At 45.8% G+C, this 22511-nt stretch overlaps 1 protein-coding gene across 7 annotated transcripts in view; it reads right to left on the reverse strand.

Moving 5' to 3' along the window:
• Positions 1-22511, reverse strand: part of SIPA1L1 (signal induced proliferation associated 1 like 1) — a 396543-nt gene that overhangs the window by 269909 nt on the left and 104123 nt on the right. For all 7 annotated transcript variants that reach the window (XM_063947278.1, XM_063947276.1, XM_063947275.1 and 4 more), the window contains one exon: positions 856-948. The gene's annotated coding sequence lies outside the window, so the exon portion shown is untranslated. The remainder of the gene's footprint in view (positions 1-855; positions 949-22511) is intronic.

A 22511-nucleotide genomic window follows, 5' to 3' on the forward strand; every position in this document is an offset into this window, starting at 1 on the left:
AAATTGCTGATTAGTTGTTGTGATTCCATGAAAACCACCAGAAGGAAGTACTACTAAACATGGCCTCCTGTCTAGCCAAGAGTCAGGTGTGGTTCATTGCGTCGACCCTAACTACAGATGGGGCCACGTTTATCTTGGCCTTTAATAAGATTAACTGAGCCAGGTCAATCAGACTTAACCCTCTGCTGTAGTGACTTAATCCCCTGATGTATTGTTCTCTGTATTGTATTGCAGCTGAGATCAATAGATGAAGGGCTTATGCTAATAAATCACGGTGTCCTTAGGCGCAGCAAAGAAGTCAAGATATATATGGACCCACCTGTAGGTCGACGGTCATTAGGTCGACCGCTATTGGTTGACAGTGACTAGATAAGACACTCAAAATAGGTTGACACGGCCACTGGGTCTACATGGAAAAAGGCCGACATGAGGTTTGTTTTGTTTAAAAAAATTGATGTCGTGTTCTCCGTAGAGTGACCGGGAACCCCAATTAGTGAACCGTATCCCCTTCTGGCAGGTTACCAATCATAGTCCATGTGAATCGTAAAGTTAAAAAAAAATTGTAAAAACTCATGTCGACCTTTCATGTGTTGACCTTTTCCATGTCGATCTACTGACCATGTCATCCTAAAACATGCTGACCAACAGTGGTCGACCTAAGTGTAGACAACAAAAAGACGGGATACCGTATACTCATGGCTCTGGAGCCAGTGACAGATTAATATAGATACACGGCTGTTAGTAGCAGCACATATTAGATGTTTATTGTTTGCAAACGATACACAACATTTATTTATTCATCACCAGTCTGCCTACTGCTGTGTCTTGTCCCTGACCTGAATACAATGAGCTTACCTGCTATATCATCATGTTTCTGGTTGTTTACTTTGATATTCGGTGCTTCTGTTTAGCATCGCAAACGTCTGCGTGAATCCCCATTACTAGGCCCTGGAGAAATAAAACAAAGCCAATGCTTTATTAAAACACTCCGGCTTCCGATGCATTTTCTGCCTTCGTATCGGTTTCGAGAGACTACACGCTAACTGCAATCCATCACACCTGACCTGTGCAGGCAGACTGGCTCAAATAATTACAAAGTGCATTATACAAAAAATATATAGTACACTGCACTGCTTTAGGCAAAAATCACAGTCTAAATACACTTTACTAATTGGGCATATGAATGCAGCAATTTATCTTCTGACACTTAACGCAAAAAGCTCTGAACAAAAACACAACATCAACGATTGCATTCAAAAACGCTTACAGGCAAAACTAGGATTCCATTGTGCAGTTTCGGATCTAGCACAGCCCCCGTCAGAGGAATTTTATGATAATCAAATAAAAACTTATGATAAATTCTACTAAATAAAAAAAAAAATAAGATTTTACTTACCGATAAATCTATTTCTCGTAGTCCGTAGTGGATGCTGGGGACTCCGTCAGGACCATGGGGAATAGCGGCTCCGCAGGAGACAGGGCACAAAAGCAAGCTTTTAGGATCACATGGTGTGTACTGGCTCCTCCCCCTATGACCCTCCTCCAAGCCTCAGTTAGGTACTGTGCCCGGACGAGCGTACACAATAAGGAAGGATCTTGAATCCCGGGTAAGACCCAAACCAGCCACACCAATCACACCGTACAACTTGTGATCTGAACCCAGTTAACAGTATGATAACAATGAAGTAGCCTCTAAAAAAGATGGCTCACAACAATAATAACCCGATTTTTGTAACAATAACTATGTACAAGTAATGCAGACAATCCGCACTTGGGATGGGCGCCCAGCATCCACTACGGACTACGAGAAATAGATTTATCGGTAAGTAAAATCTTATTTTCTCTAACGTCCTAGTGGATGCTGGGGACTCCGTCAGGACCATGGGGATTATACCAAAGCTCCCAAACGGGCGGGAGAGTGCGGGTGACTCTGCAGCACCGAATGAGAGAACTCCAGGTCCTCCTCAGCCAGGGTATCAAATTTGTAGAATTTTACAAACGTGTTCCCCCCTGACCACGTAGCTGCTCGGCAAAATTTTAAAGCCGAGACCCCCTCGGGCATCCGCCCAAGATGAGCCCACCTTCCTTGTGGAATGGGCATTGACAGATTTTGGCTGTGGCAGGCCTGCCACAGACTGTGCAAGCTGAATTGTACTACAAATCCAACGAGCAATAGTCTGCTTAGAAGCAGGAGCACCCATCTTTTGGGGTGCATACAATATAAACAGCAAGTCAGACTTTCTGACTCCAGCCGTCCTGGAAATATATATATATATATATATATATATATATATATATATATATATTTTTTAGGGCCCCGACAACGTCTAGCAACTTGGAGTCCTCCAAGTCCCTAGTAGCCGCAGGCACCACAATATGTTGTTTCAGGCGAAACGCTGACACCACCTTAGGAAGAAACTGGGGACGAGTCCGCAGTTCTGCCCTGTCCGAATGGAAAAACAAATATGAGCTTTTTTTTTTTTTTTTTTTTTTTTAAGACAAAGCCCCCAATTCTGACAATCGCCTGGCCGAGGCCAGGGCCACAACATGGTCCCTTTCCATGTGAGATATTTCAAATCCACAGATTTGATCGGTTCAAACCAATATGATTTGAGGAATCCCAACACTACGTTGAGATCCCACGGTGCCACTGGAGGCACACAAGGGGCTGTATATGCAATACTCCCTTGACAAACGTCTGGACTTCAGGAATTGAAGCCAATTTTTTCTGGAAGAAAATCTACAGGGCCGAAACTTGAATCTTAATGGACCCCAATTTGAGGCTCATAGACACTCCTGTTTTCAGGAAGTGCAGAAATCGACCTAGTTGAAATTTTTTCGTGGGGCCTTCCTGGCCTCACCCACGCAACATATTTTCACCACATGTGGTGATAACGTTGTGCGGTCACCTCCTTCCTGGCTTTGACCAGGGTAGGTATGACCTCTTCCGGAATGCCTTTTCCCTTAGGATCCGGCGTTCAACCGCCATGCCGTCAAACGCAGTCGCGGTAAGTCTTGGAACAGACAAGGTCCCCGCTGGAGCAGGTCCTTTCTTAGAGGCAGATGCCACGGTTCCTCTTGGAACAGACATGGTTCTTGCTGAAAGCAAATCCCATCTTAGCTCCCGAGGCCATTAGTCCTCTGTGAGCATCTCTTGAAGTTCCGGGTACCAAGTCCCTCTTGGCCAATCCGGAGCCACGAGTATAGTTCTTACTCCTCTACGTCTTATAATTCTCAATACCTTGGTTATGAGAAGCAGAAGAGGGAACACATACACCGACTGTTACACCCAAGGTGTTACCAGGACGTCCACAGCTATCGCCTGAAGGTCTCGTGACCTGGCGCAATACCTGTCCCGTTTTTTGTTCGGGCGGGACGCCATCATTTCCACCTTTGGTCTTTCCCAACGGTTCACAATCATGCGGAAAACTTCCCGATGAAGTTCCCACTCTCCCGGGTGGAGGTCGTGCCTGCTGAGGAAGTCTGCTTCCCAGTCGTCCACTCCCGGAATGAACACTGCTGACAGTGCTATCACATGATTTTCCGTCTAGCGAAAAATCCTTGCAGTTTTGACCACTGCCCTCCTGCTTCTTATGCCGCCCTATCTGTTTACGTGGGCGACTGCCGTGATGTTATCCCACTGGATCAATACCGGCTGACCTTGAAGCAGAGGCCTTGCTAAGCTTATAGCATTACAAATTTGCTCTTAGCTCCAGTATATTTATGTGGAGAGAATTCTCCAGACTTGATCACACTCCCTGGAAATTTTTTCCCTGTGTGACTGCTCCCCAGCCTCTCAGGCTGGCCTCCGTGGTTACCAGCATCCAATCCTGAATGCCGAATCTGCGGCCCTCTAGAAGATGAGCACTCTGTAATCACCACAGGAGAGACACCCTTGTCCTTGGATATAGGGTTATCCGCTGATGCATCTGAAGATGCGATCCGGACCATTTGTCCAGCAGATCCCACTGAAGAGTTCTTGCGTGAAATCTGCCGAATGGAAGCGCTTCGTAATAAGCCACCATTTTTTACCAGGACTCTTGTGCAATGATGCACTGACACTTTTCCTGGTTTTAGGAGGATCCCGATTAGCTCGGATAACTCCCTGGCTTTCTCCTCTGGGAGAAACACCCTTTTCCTGGACTGTGTCCAGAATCATCCCTAGGACCAGCAGACGTGTCGTCGGAACAACTGCGGTTTTGGAATATTTAGAATCCACCCGTGCTGTCGTAGAACTACTTGAGATAGTGCTACTCCGACCTCCAACTGTTCTCTGGACCTTGTTCTTATCAGGAGGTCGTCCATTTTCTTTGAAGACGAATCCTCATTTCGGTCATTACCTTGGTAAAGACCCGGGGTGCCTTGGACACTCCAACGGCATCGTCTGAAACTGATAGTGACAGTTCTGTACCCCGAACCTGAGGTACCCTTGGTGAGAAAAGCAAATTTTGGGACATGGAGGTAAGCATCCCTGATGTCCCGGGACACCATATAGTCCCCTTGTTCCCAGTTCGCTATCACTGCTCTGAGTGACTCCATCTGGATTTGAACCCTTGTAAGTGTTCAAATTTTTCAGATTTAGAATCGGTCTCACCTAGCCTTCTGGCTTCAGTACCACCCTATAGTGTGGAACAATACCCCTTTCCTTGTTGTAGGAGGGGTAATTTTATTATCACCTGCTGGGAATACAGCTTGTGAATTGTTTTCAATACTGCCTCCCTGTCGGAGGGGGACATTGGTACAGCAGACTACAGGAACCTGCGAGGGGGGAAACGCCTCGACATTCCAATCTGTGCCCCTTTGATACTACTTGTAGGATCCAGGGGTCCTGTACGGTCCCAGCGTCATGCTGAGAACTTAGTAGAAGCGGTGGAGGGCTTCTGTTATGGGCTGCCTGCTGCAGTCTTCTTCCCTTTCCTCTATCCCTGGGCAGATATCTTATAGGGACGAAAAGACTGAGGCTGAAAAGACGGTGTCTTTTTCTGCAGAGATGTGACTTAGGGTAAAAAAACGGTGGATCTTCCAGCAGTTGCCGTGGCCACCAGGTCCCATGGACCGACCCCAAATAACTCCTCCCCTTTTATACGGCAATACATCTTTGTGCCGTTTGGAATCTGCATCCCCTGACCACTGTCGTGTCCATAAACATCTTCTTGCAGATATGGACATCGCATTTACTCTTGATGCCAGAGTGCAAATATCCCTCTGCGCATCTCGTATATATAGAAATGCATCCTTTAAATGCTCTATAGTCAATAAAATACTGTCCCTGTCAAGGGTATCAATATTTTTAGTCAGGGAATCCGACCAAGCCACCTCAGCTCTGCACATCCAGGCTGAGGCGATCGCTGGTCACAGTATAACACCAGCATGTGTGTGTATACTTTTTAGGATATTTTTCTGATAAGCATGTGAGCGCCTTATCCACCCTGAGGGGTGTTTCCCAATGCGCCTTAACTTCTGGCGGGAAAGGGTATACCGCCAATAATTTTCTATCGGGGGAAACCCACGCATCATCACACACTTCATTTAATTTATCTGATTCAGGAAAAACTACAGGTAGTTTTTTCACCTCACACATAATACCCTTCTTTGTGGTACTTGGAGTATCAGAAATATGTAACACCTCCTTCATTGCCCTTAACGTGTGGCCCTAAAGGAAAATACGTTTGTTTCTTCACCGTCGACACTGAAATCAGTGTCCGTGTCTGGGTCTATGTCGACCGACTGAGGTAAATGGGCGTTTTTACAAGCCCCTGACGGTGTCTGAGACGCCTGGACCGGTACTAATTTGTTCGCCGGCCGTCTCATGTCGTCAACCCACTTGCAGCGTGTTGACATTATCACGTAATTCCATAAGTAAGCCATCCATTCCGGTGTCGACTCCCTAGAGAGTGACATCACCATTACAGGCAATTTGCTCCGCCTCCTCACCAACATTTTCCTCATACATGTCGACACACACGTACCGACATACAGCACACACATAGGGAATGCTCTGATAGAGGACAGGACCCACTAGCCCTTTGGGGAGACAGAGGGAGAGTTTGCCAGCACACACCAAAATGCTATAATTATACAGGGACAACCCTTATATAAGTGTTCCTCCCATATAGCATTTAATATATATGTATATCGCCAAATCAGTGCCCCCCCTCTCTGTTTTAACCCTGTTTCTGTAGTGCAGTGCAGGGGAGAGCCTGGGAGCCTTCCCCTCAGCCTTTCTGTGAGGGAAAATGGCGCTGTGTGCGGAGGAGAATAGGCCCCGCCCCCTTTTCGGTGGGCTTCTTCTCCGGAGATTGTGAAGTCTGGCAGGGGTTAAATACATCCATATAGCCTCAAGGGCTATATGTGATGTATTTTTCGCCATACAGGTATTCTACATTGCTGCCAGGGCGCCCCCCCCCCCGCGCCCTGCACCCTCCGTGATCGCTGTGGGAAGTGTGCTGACAGACAATGGCGCACAGCTGCAGTGCTGTGCGCTACCTGAGGAAGACTGAAAAGTCTTCTGCCGCCTGGTTCCGGACCTCTTCAATCTTCAGCATCTGCAAGGGGGTCGGCGGCGCGGCTCCGGGACGAACCCCAGGGCGAGACCTGTGTTCCGACTCCCTCTGAAGCTAATGGTGTCCAGTAGCCTAAGAATCCAATCCATCCTGCACGCAGGTGAGTTGAAATTCTCTCCCCTAAGTCCCTCGATGCAGTGAGCCTGTTGCCAGCAGGACTCACTGAAAATAAAGAACCTAAAAACTTTTTCTAAGCAACTCTTTAAGAGAGCCACCTAGATTGCACCCTTCTCGGACGGGCACAAAAACCTAACTGAGGCTTGGAGGAGGGTCATAGGGGGAGGAGCCAGTACACACCATGTGATCCTAAAAGCTTGCTTTTGTGCCCTGTCTCCTGCGGAGCCGCTATTCCCCATGGTCCTGACGGAGTCCCCAGCATCCACTAGGACGTTAGAGAAATGCAATTGTATGAAAAGCTTGTGACATTGGAAGCAGAGAGTGGCATGGCACTGTACAACATTTTTAACAATTAAGTCCTAAAATGTGTTGCAAAATGGACAAGTTTGTGACTAGTTCAGGGTCAGTAACAAAGAACTACAAGGCTGTTCTTTGTTGCCTCTTCTGCAACAAAAAATGTTTCTTTAGAACCCACCAGCTCAGATTTACACACTCGTCATCAGTTATTCTCCATGTGAACCCTTTGCTCCTCTAGTGACCTCAAATTGACTAACACTGAACTGTATTACGTTATGAGATATGTCTCCTATCCACAACACTAACACATACAACCACTAGCTGCTAATCCCAGAGCTAAACCTCTCATTTACAAAACGTCAAGACAAAATAAATCCCTACATGCAAAGCTAGTATAACTAGTTAGTAATATAGAAGTAATTGCATAATAAAGAGCTGACTTAATGCATCTACAATCACCTTTATGTTGGCTAGAGTTAATCTTGCTCTGAAAGTGAAGGCAAATCCATAGTTCTAAACGCTACTCTGACGCACTGACATTAATGGGAGTCGGGTATTGGGCAGTATATTTGCGCTTCTAAATTACAACAAGAATGCTGTACAGTGAGGTTATCACACCGTGTTTTCCGGCATTAAAAAAAAAAAAAAAAACGTACGATTAAGAGGTAGGGTTAGATATGAGCTGCTGTCAGAAGCTTGCAGTGCACAAGTAAGGGCAATTGTGCTATTTGATTTCTGTGCACATCTCCATAGTCTGCAAGCAGAAATTGGCAAGACATACATCATGTGAAACTGGTAAATCAATCAGCCGCCATATGCTAAACAGGCAATGTTAGCGATAACGTATTCATACATATATGGAAAAAAACTAGATGGGCCTGAGCTCAAACAGGGTATTTATGCTGCAGTGGGGTCCTAAGGCCACTAGACATGGGTGCCGTCTCTCCTGGTTTTACCCCCGTGCTTCTAAGTCACCGGAATGCATAAATAACCTACAGTATATAAAACTCATATAAGATATGTCATTTGAAGGCTGCAACGGGTTCACTACGGCTGGCCGGCGGTCGGGCTCCCGGCGCCCAGCATACCGGCACCGGGAGCCCGACCGCCGGCTGACCGACAGTGTGGCGAGCGCAAATGAGCCCCTTGCGGGCTCGCTGCGCTCGCCACGCTACGGGCACGGTGGCGCGCTACGCGCGCCACACTATTTTATTCTCCCTCTATGGGGGTCGTGGACCCCCACGAGGGAAAATAAGTGTCGGTATGCCGGCGGTCGGGCTCCCGGCGCCGGTATACTGAGCGCCGGGAGCCCGACCGCCGGCATACAGAAGACCACCCGCCTTCTGCTTAAGAACTATGCCCCTGGGTGCCAATACAAACTACATAATGGGGGGGATTCAACCAATTATGGCACCCTATTTCCCAGGGGAGGTGCAAGCTGAAATGCAGACACCGGCCATTATTTGCACCCAGAATGGAGCTACAATTGAATAGCTCTGTTAGGGGTCAATTCTATTCAGCATAGCGCCGAGAGTTAGCTCCCGTTGCTATTCAATTCAGCTCAAGTTAAGTCGGCGAAGGCCCGTTCTCGCCGACTTATCAGGTTGATTTGTCGGGAGAAGGGGCATTCTCCGACTTAACTCCACGGCGCAATGCTGATTCCCGACAGAATCAGCCTTGCGGCAGCCTTTTTGTCGGGTTTCTTCTCTCATCCCCCGGGGGTGAGAGAAGAATTCCCGACAATTGGTGTCACTTGGCGCTGTATTGAATAGTGCCGGGAGCCAACTCCCGGCGCTATTCAACTGTCGATGAATAGAATTGACCCCTTAGTGGCTGGCCAAGTAAGTAATACCCTGTGCATTTAGGCTTTGAAGGGCCATTGCATGGGGACATGTAATTCCAGGAGACACCTAAGAAGTAGTATTAAAGACTTCTACTGTGCTAGCCTTCGAATGAAACCCATGGAGTAAAGTCCTTGAGAAGGACAAAGCAATTTGAAAAAACGCTAGTATTAAGCAAGAGGGGACTCAAGCAACACTGTGAAACCTGCTGGGTCAACACAGAGCAGATAAGTAAAGAGTTTTACATAATCTCACATAATTCCATACAAATCATCATTAAAGTTTATGACATTATGCCTGACACAGCTCTAACAGTCGTAAAAGCTTGCAATCAAATATTTATTTAGGCTGTAATGATTATCACCAATTCCTTTGAAGAGTAACTTAATGTCGATATCACATTAGCGTCAAGACACTTAACAGCTCTACAAAGTAAAATTTGAATGGAAAGAGTATTTAAACATTAGTATAATAGGGTCACATAGTATAATAAATCTATGTTTCGTATCTGCATCCAAGTTTAAAGTTCAACTCCACAAACCAAATTAGTTTCAGAATACTGAATGTAGGACTGAGGTGATGTAAGGCTGCATGAGAATTTTTAGGTGTAGACACCAAACATGCTCAGTAGATTTGTCAAACACAATCTGCCTACACAAAAAAAAGCATTTTTGTGCATCCACGCATTCCATATAGCTTGAGATGTAGGCGTTAGAAGAGAAATAATTAAGAATTAATTTAACTTTTAATGTGCTGGCAACGAGAGAGAACATTTCTGGATCTGCTATATTCTAGCACATGATACAAAAACTAACGGTCTAAAAATACATTTAACAGTCGTGCTTGGTTTAGCTATTGAGCCAACGGATGTGCAAGGCTTGCTAGACCATTAATAATTAATCATGAAAGCTATAAAAATGGGACAGCAACATTACCCACAACCAGTGTACAAGGAGAAGAATCTTTCATTCAGAAGGCTGTTTAAATGAAAACATTCAATCTAGCAAAGGCAGATATCAACTTATTATTGCACCAAAAGCAACACGGAAAACAGGTTGTACTCGATGGACAAATTGTCTTTTTTCAACCTTAGATACTATGTGACTATTAGGATATTAGCATGCATAAAACGGCGAATTGATGCAAGGGACGAGAGTGTTATAATCCCATTATATAAATCACTAGTGAGGCCTCATCTTGAATACTGTTGTGCAATTTTGGGCTCCATACTACAAAAAGAATATCCTTGAGCTAGAAAAGGTTCAGAGGCGGGCGACCAAACTAATTAAGGGCATGGAGACGCTGGAATACGAGGAAAGGCGTGCAAGGCTAGGAATGTTTACACTGGAAAAGAGGAAACTAAGAGGGGACATGATCAATATCTACAAATATATAGGGGGACAATATACAGAACTTGTGAGGGACCTGTTTTTAATAAGATCAGCAAAGAGGACACGTGGACACTCGCTTAGGTTAGAGGAGAGGAGTTTACGCAAAAAGGTTTTTTCACAGTAAGGACAATACGTGTTTGGAATTCCCTGGCTGAGAGAGTAGTAACGGCGGACTCAGTTTTTAATAAATGAAGTGCCGTTCGTGAGCTCTGATTGGCTCACGAACCGGCACTTCCTTTAACAGACCCGCCGGAGACGCAGGAGGGACACAGAAGAGGCGCACGCTGTGCCCTCCGTGTCCCAACATCATAAAACAGCCGGGGGGGGGGGGAATTTAACTGGCACTGGGGGAGTATATTCGGCACAGGGGGAGGGGGAGCATATTTTGCACTTCGGGGGGCATAAGTGGCACTGAGGGGGCATATGTGGCACTGGGGGGGTATATGTGTACCTAGCACATGGGGGGGCTATATTTGGCATTGGGGGCATGTGAGTACCTGGCACTGTGGGGGAATATCTGGCACTGGGGGCATATGTGGCACTGGGGGGGTGTATGTGTACCTGGCACATGGGGGGGAGCTATATTTGGCACTGGGGGCATGTGAGTACCTGGCACTGTGGGGGAATATCTGGCACTGGGGGCATATGTGGCACTGGGAGCACAGCCCTAGCAACAAGCACTACCCCCTAGCAACGAGCATGCCGAATAATTTTTTGGCTTGGGGGAGAAAAATTTCTAGTTACGCCACTGCAAGTCACACCCTCTTTATTGCAGATACACATTTTACAAGTGTCATACCCAGGGTTAGAACCCACGACCTAGTACACTGGAAGCAGAAACCTTACTGATGACCCCTATGCTGCTGTATAGGAAATATGAGAATTCTAACTATATGAAGTTACTTCTGACAAATACACGTAACTTCATAAAGTTAGAATTCTCATGCTACCTATGCAGGAGCAAATAGCTCTATCAGTAAAGTGTCTGCTGTCAGTGTAACAGGTCATGGCTTCTAATCCTGGGTATGACTGCTAGGAATTGTGTGATTTAAAATAAAAGACAATGAATTGTGTGTGTGTGTGTGTGTGTGTGTGTGTGTGTGTGTGTGTGTGTGTGTGTGTGTGTGTATATATAGATATATATATATATATATATATATATATATATATATATATATATATATATACGGGGACACCAATATTTATCTTGCCTCCGGCCAACTGGGACAAACTTACGCCACTGCTGGTGTGGGCTTAGCTAGTGGTCAGGAAAGCAGTGTCTGCTGAACAATGGTGATGGGACAACGTTTGTAAGGAATAAAGAAGCCACCTGACAGAGCAACTAGAGTGAAGAGTCGTTCTTTGTGAAGCAAACCTTTTACAGTAGCTAATAACTTTTTTTTCTTTTGCTGTCGGAGATATAAATGTAGTTGCAGATCCCGACTAACTCACTGTATTTGAGGTAATGAATGCACACATGCGTGGTCAAATTGGACAAATCCAACACTTTGGCAGCCAGACTGAATTGCTGGTGCTCCCTTACTGCAGCTGTCTGCTGCCTGCACATTCACAGCAATAGCGGTCACTGCATTTTCAGCTGTGAACAATTGAAATCTGTTTTCATTTCCATCATTTACAGCCATCTTTGGTGTTCAATGAGGCCCTGCATGTCTTGTCAGCCAAATCTGCCTTCATCCCAGCCAGCCAAACTGAATGAAACAAACACTGCGTGTGGCCGGTTTAAGTCTAGTAAAATTTCAACAGATTCAGTATAAAAGTCTTATTGTGTGTCGTATTGGGATCCGGTCTGAAGATCGACACTGTTGTCAAAGTCGGAAAAATATCATGCTACACGTTGCCATATATCCACCCCATGCGCGTGCCTGCTGCACGTGCACATTCTCTCCCGTGCGTACGGATACTCGCAGCTGCGTGATGGCGCCTCCTCGGCCATGCGCTCGAGCGCGTGGTATGTGCATTTACGGTAGAGTTTGTGTGCGTCTAGCGGGCGACTCAATCGTTAAATAATAAAACCAAATAGTATGTTTTATAGATAATGTTCCCCTTAATAATGACTGTAAGTTTGTTTAATGTAAAGGGTCGCTGGACAGAGGAATTCCTCTTTGCATGGTACGAAGGGTCAGACAGGGTTTGAGCAGCTGTGTCTGGTACCTGACTAAAGAACATTTTATTAGAAACAATCCGGTGCTGGTTAGGTAAAGATTAATCGCTCCTGCGTATAGTTATGGCCATTAGTATTTTCTGGACATTTACTATATTTGCGATTCATTACCCATGCGGCGGGAATCTTCAGATTCCCTCCCACCTGAGCAGTTTGATATAGTCACAGCCCACCTGTTCAAACTAACCTATGACCTTTTGTTATGATGCGAGGAGACATTCCTGTGTCCAATGAACAATGAGATTATAGGTCCCTTTGTAGTGTACTGTACGCAGTGTATATAAGATCAGCCAGCCTGGGCAGCTCTCTCACTCTCCACAAACGGTTTTCATCTTGACTAACTTGGAGCTGGTACCAGAAGCTGCGCAGCGATCGTTCCCAGTGTGTGTAAGTTATTCTCTGTAACCAACTTGTTCTCTGTTTGTATTGGCCATACTCTCTCTCTCTCTCTCTGTTATAGTATAGGATTGTGACGCTATTGTATATTTCTGTCTAGATATTCTGTTAGAATGATATGTTAGCTTGTAGTGTATGACTTGTAAACTGTTTCCCCTTTTCGATATAACTAAAAGCTTGTTAGTAAAGGTGTTGGAACCTTAGCAAGGTATCGTGTGTTTATTATATTGCAGAGGGTAATAGGAGCGTCTCAAACGCTCAAGCAGCTTTAGCATTAACAAGGTTAAGCAGCGTTACATCGCTACAGTATTTCAGTACAAGGTTTACAGTATAAGAGTATCCTGTGTGTTACATTCAAGGTTTACTGATTGTCATCCCGTGAGCGTCTGCGCCGCTCGTGTTCTCCTCGTGGACTCGAGCGTCCGCTACGCTGGTAGCGTAGCATTACGGTAGTCGGCCGCCTATAGCGTGCTCGACGCCACGCATTAAGCTGTGAGCGAGCGTGTCGCATGTGCGTCTCGATCACGGCCGAGCGTATGCTACGCTAAGTGCGTACCCTTACGGTACCCCACACGCCAATTGCGTACTGAGTCTCTTACCCATTTATAGTGAATGTTATAAGATAAATAGTTAGCTTTATCACTGTCTAGGTCGACAACGTTTAGGTCGACCACTATTGGTTGACAGGCACTAGGTCGACATGGTTTCTAGGTCGACATGACTTTTTCATACTTAACGATCCACGTGGACTACGATTGGAACGGTAATCTGTGCAGAGTGAAGCGGTAGCAGAGCGAGGCACCTTGCCCGAAGCTTGGCGAGCGAAGCGAGCCATGTGAGGGGACACGGTGCACTAATGGAACTTCCCAGTCACTGTATGGAGAATGGCAAAAATAATGAGCGCTTAATGAACTAATAAAACTAAGTGGCACCTGTAAAGAAAAAGTTTTGTTAACATATGTTTACAGCTCTTTTTAGAGCTTTGTTTGCGGTGTCAGCACAGTCCATAGGAGATCTACCTTTCCCTACCTCACTCTAAGTTCACGGGATTCCTCAGCCTGGTGTTGTAAAAGGCTGTCCGCGGCTTGTGTGTTCTTTCTCACCACCGCTGCATCCAGCGGGGGAAGCGGAGTGCGGCAGGGTTTGGTGGGTGACGTCACTCGGCGGCGTCCGATCTCCAAGGTGGCAGGGTGTCTTGTCTGTAATACCGCTATCCACCAACGCGTTTCGTGCTGTTTCTAGCACTTTGTCAAGGTTGGATATGTTGTTAAAAAGAGTATTTTTATACCTAAAACTTTATTAGTCTCAAAAACGGAAAACATGGCACTTCCGGTTCGGAAGTGATGTAAAAACTGCGGGAACCGCATGGCTTAAAATAGCACATTGATTTCAATGGGCAAAAAGAACTTTGTTTTGTAGAAGCTTAGTTTACACAAAATTATATTAAATATAAATATACATATGGAGAAAACAACACCAAAAAACATGAAAAACTCATGTCGACCTTTTGAACTGTCGACCTAGACCATGTCAACCTAGAACCCTTGTCGACTTTCCAACCCTGTCGACCTAGTGCCTGTCGACCTATAGTGTCAACCTAGAAACTGTTGATGCAATAATCCACACCCGTCATATTAGGCTTCCATTATAACATGAGATTAGCAACTCATCAAGTAAAATACAAGTTACAGCCACAAATAAAAGCCACTGAGAGATGCATTCATTAATCACCACCTGCCTTTTTTCCCCATACATATGAACCCTCTTGTCAGGGACTGGGGTTTCCTCTGTGATGTGCAACACATCCTTAATTGCTATAATCATATAACGGATGGATTTAGCCAATTTAGGCTGTAACTTTGCATCATCGTAATCGACACTGGAGTCAGAATCCATGTCGGTATCTGTGTCAACAATTTGGGATAGTGGGCGCTTCTGAGACCCTGACAGCCTCTGCGACATAGGATCAGGCATGGGCTGAGACCCCGACTGTCCTAAGGTTTCAGCTTTATCCAACCTTTTATGCAAGGAATTAACATGATCATTTAAAACCTTCCACATATCCATCCAATCAGGTGTCGGCGCCGTCGGCGGAGACACCACATTCATTTGCTCCCGCTCTGCTTCCACATAGCCTTCCTCGTCAAACATGTCGACACAAGCGTACCGGCACACCACACACACAGGGGATGCTCTTTTTGATGACAGCTCCCCCACAAGGCCCTTTGGAGAGACAGAGAGAGAGTATGCCAGCACACACCCCAGCGCTATATGTCCCAGGAATCACACAGTAACTTAGTGTTAACCCAGTAGCTGCTGTATATTATGTTTTTGCGCCTAATTTATGTGCCCCCCCCTCTCTTTTTACCCTCTTCTACCGTGAATCTGCAGGGGAGAGCCTGGGGAGCTTCCTCTCAGCAGAGCTGTGGAGAAAAAATGGCGCTGGTGAGTGCTGAGGAAGAAGCCCCGCCCCCTCAGCGCGGGCTTCTGTCCCGCGTTTATGTACAATATAATGGCGGGGGCTCATACATATATACAGTGCCCAACTGTATTATATGTCCAACTTTTGCCAAGAGGTCCTAATTGCTGCCCAGGGCGCCCCCCCCCCCCCCCTGCGCCCTGCACCCTACAGTGACCGGAGTATGTGGGTGTAGTGTGGGAGCAATGGCGCACAGCTGCAGTGCTGTGCGCTACCTCAGTGAAGACTGGAGTCATCTGCCGCCGATTTCGAAGTCTTCTTGCTTCTTTCACCCGGCTTCTGTCTTACGGCTCTGCGAGGGGGACGGCGGCGCGGCTCCGGGATCGGACGACAAAGTGTGAGATCCTGTGTACGATCCCTCTGGAGCTAATGGTGTCCAGTAGCCTAAGAAGCAGGACCTATCTGCAGAGAGTAGGGCTGCTTCTCTCCCCTCAGTCCCACGATGCAGGGAGTCTGTTGCCAGCAGAGTTCCCTGAAAATAAAAAAACCTAACAAAATACTTTCTTATAGCAAGCTCAGGAGAGCTCACTAAACAGCACCCAACTCGTCCGGGCACAGATTCAAACTAAGGTCTGGAGGAGGGACATAGAGGGAGGAGCCAGAGCACACCAGAATCCAAATTCTTTCTTAAAGTGCCCATGTCTCCTGCGGAGCCCATCTATTCCCCATGGTCCTTACGGAGTCCCCAGCATCCACTAGGACATTAGAGAAATAATAATTAGAGTGACAATGCACTAAACAGATAGGTCGTATACTCATTCAGACCAAATATATGCCTCCACTATGGGTAAGTGTCATTTTGAAAATTCAGACATCATTCCAGAGCCTTAAAGCTGAATTTGACCAAATTGTCAAAATTACCAACTTTTGCATCTTTTTTGCGCACGTCTGTCTGTTATTCATGTCCTATGCCAAATTCAAGTCTGCCATGAGAATTATTTGAAATATATGAGCCATTAAGTTTTATTTTACCTCCTCATACACCTGGCGTCAATACGTCATGCAGCGCAAGACACCTGGCGTGAGAGAGACACCAGGTCCAGGGAAACTTGGCCAAACGCTGCCGTTTTGCCTTAGTTGAATTACAACTAAGACGTATTATTTTTGCCAATAATATGTCTTAGTTGCAATGCGACTAGGACGCACGTGGAGACTGTGCTGATTAATTTGATATATGAAACTTGTATACTATGTGGGACTGACTGTATACAGAGCATAACAGAACTTGTGCTGAAAAAAAGCTGCAGCTGCTACATTGTAGCACTTCATGTACAGATTCAGAGACTCCGTCACACACAGATATACAAGTGTCATACATCAAACTACTCAGTCTCCTGGTGCGTCCTAGTCGCGTTGCAACCAAGATGCATTTTTGGCAAAAAAAAAGACGCCAAACGCTAGAAGATTCCAAGGCGACCTGGTGTGCTAAGAGGGGCTGTTTGGTGTGACTGTAGCAAAGATGTATGAGGACACTATTGTACCTGTGGTGCCTTGACGCGAGGTGCCTTGACAAAGACCCAATTAGGGTAGAAACGCGTCGGCGGCAACAGGTGGACGTGGTCACGATCTGGTGTATAGCAGAAAACGTTCAGGGACGGGAGGAGAGCAGAGCGGTCTGGAAGCACATGCAGGCTGGGAGGTTCACGGCCGGAGGGCAGCCAGCGGTGGAAAGAGTAGTATCCACGGGTGACGCATATCCCGATTAGAAAGCCCCGCTAAGAACAACAGCGTCCTGAGGTATCGGTGAGCTCCCACCTGGGAACATCCATGTATCAGACCCAAACTGTTATCTTATGAAACTGAACGTCTGTGTACAAATAAGGAGAACTTTTTAACAGTGAACCTTTTTAACAGAGGACATTTTAAATAAAACGTGTGTACTTTTTACATCTGCAATGGATTGTTTTGGAGACATTTCATACTAAAACATATATATGAAATAGATTGTTCCCATTGATTTGGATGCGGATTCCCTGGAGACGTGGTTTATAAGCAGCGCTATGAAGTGCCTTTATTGATCGTGTTTGATAAGACTATTGTACCTGTAATTGTCATGTTTGTCTTTTTTCTTGTCTGGTACACCCTGCATACTGGCCTACAGTGCAATGTTATACAGGTTGAGTATCCCATATCCAAATATTCCGAAATACGGAATATTCCGAAATACAGACTTTTTTGAGTGAGATAGTGAAACCTATGTTTTTTCATGGCTCAATGTACACAAACTTTGTTTAATACACAAAGTTATTAAAAATATTTTATTAAATGACCTTCAGACTGTGTGTATAAGGTGTATATGAAACATAAATGAATTGTGTGAATGTACACACACTTTGTGTAATACACAAAGTTATAAAAAATATTGGCTAAAACGACCTCCAGGCTGTGTGTATAAGGTGTATATGTAACATAAATGCATTCTGTGCTTAGATTTAGGTTCCATCACCATAATATCTCATTATGGTATGCAATTATTCCAAAATACGGAAAAATCCCATATCCAAAATACTTCTGGTCCCAAGCATTTTGGATAAGGGAGACTCAACCTGTAGTAAGGCTTTGTACATACACTATGGTTATATGTTGTTAATTGTGGTATCCACATGTTATGTTCCTAAGAGGATGTGTGTGTACAAGGGGAAGTGTCACCTATAACATTACAGTGTGTGAGGTACTGTGCGTTACTTATGGTATCCCATGTTATGTCCCTGAGGGGGTGGAGAGGTGTGTGATACCCCTTTTCCATCTATGAGCACGGGTCGCAGCTGGGAGCCTGACACGGGTGCTACCCGGCTGCAGCCCGTGCTCAGCCCCCTTTCCCATCAGCAGTCACAACCCGGCATATGCCGGGTTGGTGACGCTTCTAGTGATGCGGCAGGGGCGGCGCTGGGAGATCACATGATCTCCCAGCGCCACCCTTCCATACAGTGTAAACGGGAGCCGTGTCGTATCAACACAGCTCCCGTTTACACTGCAACCCTACCCGGATCATTCCCGTGTCCTACCCAGGTATTTACCAAAGTAGGATTCACGGGTCACTTGATCCGGGTTTTTGCGGGGGGACCCTCTTCCACTTGCAAAAAACACGGGTAAATGCGCGCCCCCATGCATTTACCCGTGTTTTTTGAGCTAGTGGAAAAGGGGTACGACAGACCCCCATCACATTATAGTGTGTGAGGTAGTGTTACTTGTTAGTATGAAGTATACTGCGCTCATTATGGGGCAAGGGTGGACATGTGGCCCTGCTATATCTGGAAGGTGGCCGACCTTTCCGTAAGTATATGTTGGAGGGGTTGATACAGCGCAGCAAAAGATCTCTTGGGGGACGGAGGTGGTCTGTGGGTGGGTGGAGGGTATAGATGTATATGTGCTGTAACTATGGTAATAATGCAGGCGTGATAGATGTACAAAAGTAGTTCATAGGAGATAAATGTAAGAAATGCAATATGTAAATGAAGAAATACTTGTATTAGAATGCAGTATTAGGAGTCACAGTGCTCTCTTGGGACTGCCCTTTTCTAGGTATGCCCTCCTAGTTGGTATACTCACACTATGGGGGACCCCTCTATTTAGTGGGTTTGAGGTCATTTTTAGGAACCTTTCACATTGATTTTTAAACCCAGAGTTTAAGTTCTCCCTTCCTTAGAAAATGCCCCTTAAAATGTATCAGTCCAGCAATGTTAAAAGTATCCGGAGGTGTCCCACCTGTGCTTTCCACCTAGCAGTAAGTGCCTGTGTGGTCCCACACTGGTGCATGGCCCGTTATAATCACCGCCGGGGACACGCTGCTTATGCCTGTGCCGGCTTAGCTCCGTACCCTGTGCTATTCAGCCCCCTAAGTTCTGCACATGTCCGGTCACTCCTGGTCACCAGAATCCCACTATGCTTGTTAGGGACTCTGCAGGTGCGTCACAGCTGGCTGGGACTTCCATCTGTTCCGGGTCCACGATGTGTCGCAAAACTTAACAGGCATTCTGCCCTCTCCAGCCAGACAGGAGTTAGGGATGATGCGGCTGCTCAAAGTGTGTCAGCACTACTGCCGTCATCTCATATACTGTATATAGCTAGCTATAGCTAGCTGAAATGCATCTATGTTTCTCATATACACTATGGGGTATATTCAATAAGAATTGGGTCCATTCCAACATGCAGTTGTCGGAAAGGGCCCGACAACCCCTACTCAATGGACGGCCAAATCCGACTGTCGGATTTGGCCGTACTCGGGGTCCTGTCCTGTCGCTGCTGTCAGCGGCTGCTGGGTGCGCTGACAGCAGCGACTGGGGGAGCTGGATGGCTGTGGGGAGCGCTGGGCGGCTGCGTGCGGCGGTGGGAGCTTCCAGCGGCGGCCGGCGGAGGGCGATGTCTGTGGTGGCGGGGGGAGCTAGATGGCTGCAGGGGAGGCTGGGTGGTTGCGTGCAGTGGTGGGAGCTTCCAGCAGCGGCCGGCGGAGGGTGATGTCTGTGGCGGCGAGGGGAGGCGCTGCAGGGAGAGAGGTGCCTGGCCAGGGACGGCCGTCAAGGTACCTCTTATCCCCGATCCCCATAGCCCGCCGCACTGCTCCCCGTCTCCTCACCTCAATCCGACTTGTTTTCAAGTCGGATTTAGTTTGTCGGAAACGGGGCTAAAACCTGTCGGGTTTGGCCCCGCTTCCAACAATGCACGCTGATCATGTGTCTGCTGCTGGAGCACAACATTTAGCTTGTGCGTGGGGGGAGGGTGCAATGACTTTTGTCTACATACCACATATCTATCGAAGGGCCGACTAGATGGGCCAAGTGGTTCTCATATGCCGTCAAATTCTATGTTGTGCAGTGTACTCTTGCCCTGTATCTCTGGATGTTTTTAGATCTTCCACATGTTTGCGGCAGCGGAAATTTTGTGGCATCTTACAAATAAAATATAAAAAATAATAAATCAACCTGCTCATTCCCATCCCGGAGCTCCAGAGGCAGAGGTTTCTATAATTTACATTATTTAGATTTGCTGCTTTATAAAGGCTACAGATGGAAAGTGTGTGTAGTCGGCTCAGAATCCGCAATATGTGCGACTGCATCACACCACCCTGGTTTGCAGTCATGACGGAGCCAAACAGAGGCCCAGAAAAGTGGCTGAATTTCACAGATATTCAGGCGCTGGAATGGAGTGGTCGATTAGACAAGCTTTAACGGACAAAAGAATCTGCAGATCACCACTACTTCCTTTAGAGTTCCCTTTCACCAACAGTCACTTTACAACAGATTAAAGGCACATGAATTCACAGGCTGCATTTTTCGGAATAATGGCACATCCCACACAATGACTGCCGCCGCGGAGTGTAGGAGGCAAATACACGTACAATATATTTTAAGATCTTCAACCGTGTCACACTTTAAAAAATGAGTAAGGAGGTTTTGTTTAAAGATTATGGGGGAGATTCAGTTTTCCACAGTAAACTACTGCGGGTGTAAAAGGAAAATAGCCTCGCCCGTGGCTATTAAATTGCACGCCCTTTTTCACCCGACTGCCTTGTTAAAGCCTGTTAAATCAGCATGTTAACGGGCGTGAACACACAGAATCTGTGAAAAGCTCGCGGATTCACGTTTTAACAGGGTCGCGGCACCCGTTAGCCCGTTCGTTATCGGGGATTTTTTTTTTTACTTCGGTTCAGAGGCGAAAAAAAAAAAAACAATTAAAAGATGCCGACAGTTGCTAATTGAATAGCCCGGGACATCAATTAGAACGCGGCTAATTGAATTTCCACCTTAATTTGAGAATTACATGATTCCTTTTTTAGTAAATTAAATTCCACAAGCTGGTGACAGTCTTCTCACAGTTGCTAGGATACCTACATATGATAGAGAGATTAAAGGTGAAGTGTTCAGCCATTTCCAGGGAGAAACGTGAACACAAATATCTGATATTTTAAACATGTGTTCTGTTGTTACATTTGCAGGTTACAATGTGAAATGGAAAAAAATAATAGCAGAATGACAAAATACAGGTTAAAACAAGATTACAGTCACTTTGGGGCAGATGTATTAACCTGGAGAAGGCATAATTAAGTGATAAACCAGTGATATGTACAAGGTGATAAAGGCAGCAGCCAATCAGCTCCAATATGTAAATTAAGTTAGGATCTGATTGGCTGGTGCCTTTATCACCTTGCACATATCACTGGTTTATCACTTCCTTATGCCTTCTCCAGGTTAAATACATCTGCCCCTCTGTTACAGGAAGGGTAGTCGACAAATCAAAGGCAAACAATTAATAGGTCAGTGTTACACAGCTGATCGGTGACCTTATCCGTGCGGTACTAATTGTGGCATAACAGCAGGCAATCAGCCTAAAGCATATAAAGGGCACTTTCAGGGGATTTACATGTTAGCATGTGTGCAAAATAATTAACATGAAGCGATTTCAAAATTAAATGGCAGGGAGAAGGTGGAATGGATAATAAACTGGAAACGGTAATGAGGTAATAGTTTGGCTACCTCTGTTGTCTTGGTTGATAAACACACTTAGGGGGCAATTCAATAGTTCTCTCAGCGGGTGTTACTAATGGATGCCCGTATAGACCAATTCAATTGTTGCTCCGCTCAGGCACACATTTCTGCTCAGCGTCCAGAGGGTGCGAGCAGAAAATGTACAAAAACTCAGTGGTTTGGGTGCCCTAACCGGGACTTTAGTCGAGTTTAGCAGCTATACGCAGCTTAACTCTGTATATTCGGCTGCGACAATAGTGATAATTAATCGGCGCCCGGAACAATGGAATTGCTCTGGTTGGGGCCCATTAATTAGTGCACCTCATGAAAACAACTGAATTCCCCCTTAAAGTTTTTTGCGGTCGACACACTCAATTAAAAAGTACACAAATGCACAGATTCCACTTGCAATTAGCTGCCAGACAACTGCCAATAAAAAAGTGAAACATCTCAGTAGTGGGCCCACATGATCCAATTACGCATGTCTAAACACTGCTATAAAGAAGAAAAACCACAAGCTGCTTAAACAATTTAGAACCAAAAAGAAAGAAAAAGGACTAGCTATTAAAAGATAGGGGAAACCCAATATAGTTGTGGGGATAACAGGTTGAGGAAAAATTAGTCCATGGATTTAACGACAAACCATATAGACAGTATACTAAGACAAGTATACAGAAAGGAGATCTACTGTACAGACAAACAGGAATGTTTAATGACTATATTCAATTACTTTCAAATGCCTACCAAGTTTCGTCACAGCAGCAGAGCTTAAAAAAAATTATAT

Source organism: Pseudophryne corroboree, chromosome 12 (assembly GCF_028390025.1).
Source record: "Pseudophryne corroboree isolate aPseCor3 chromosome 12, aPseCor3.hap2, whole genome shotgun sequence".
In the NCBI taxonomy this organism is placed as follows: Eukaryota; Metazoa; Chordata; class Amphibia; order Anura; family Myobatrachidae; genus Pseudophryne; species Pseudophryne corroboree.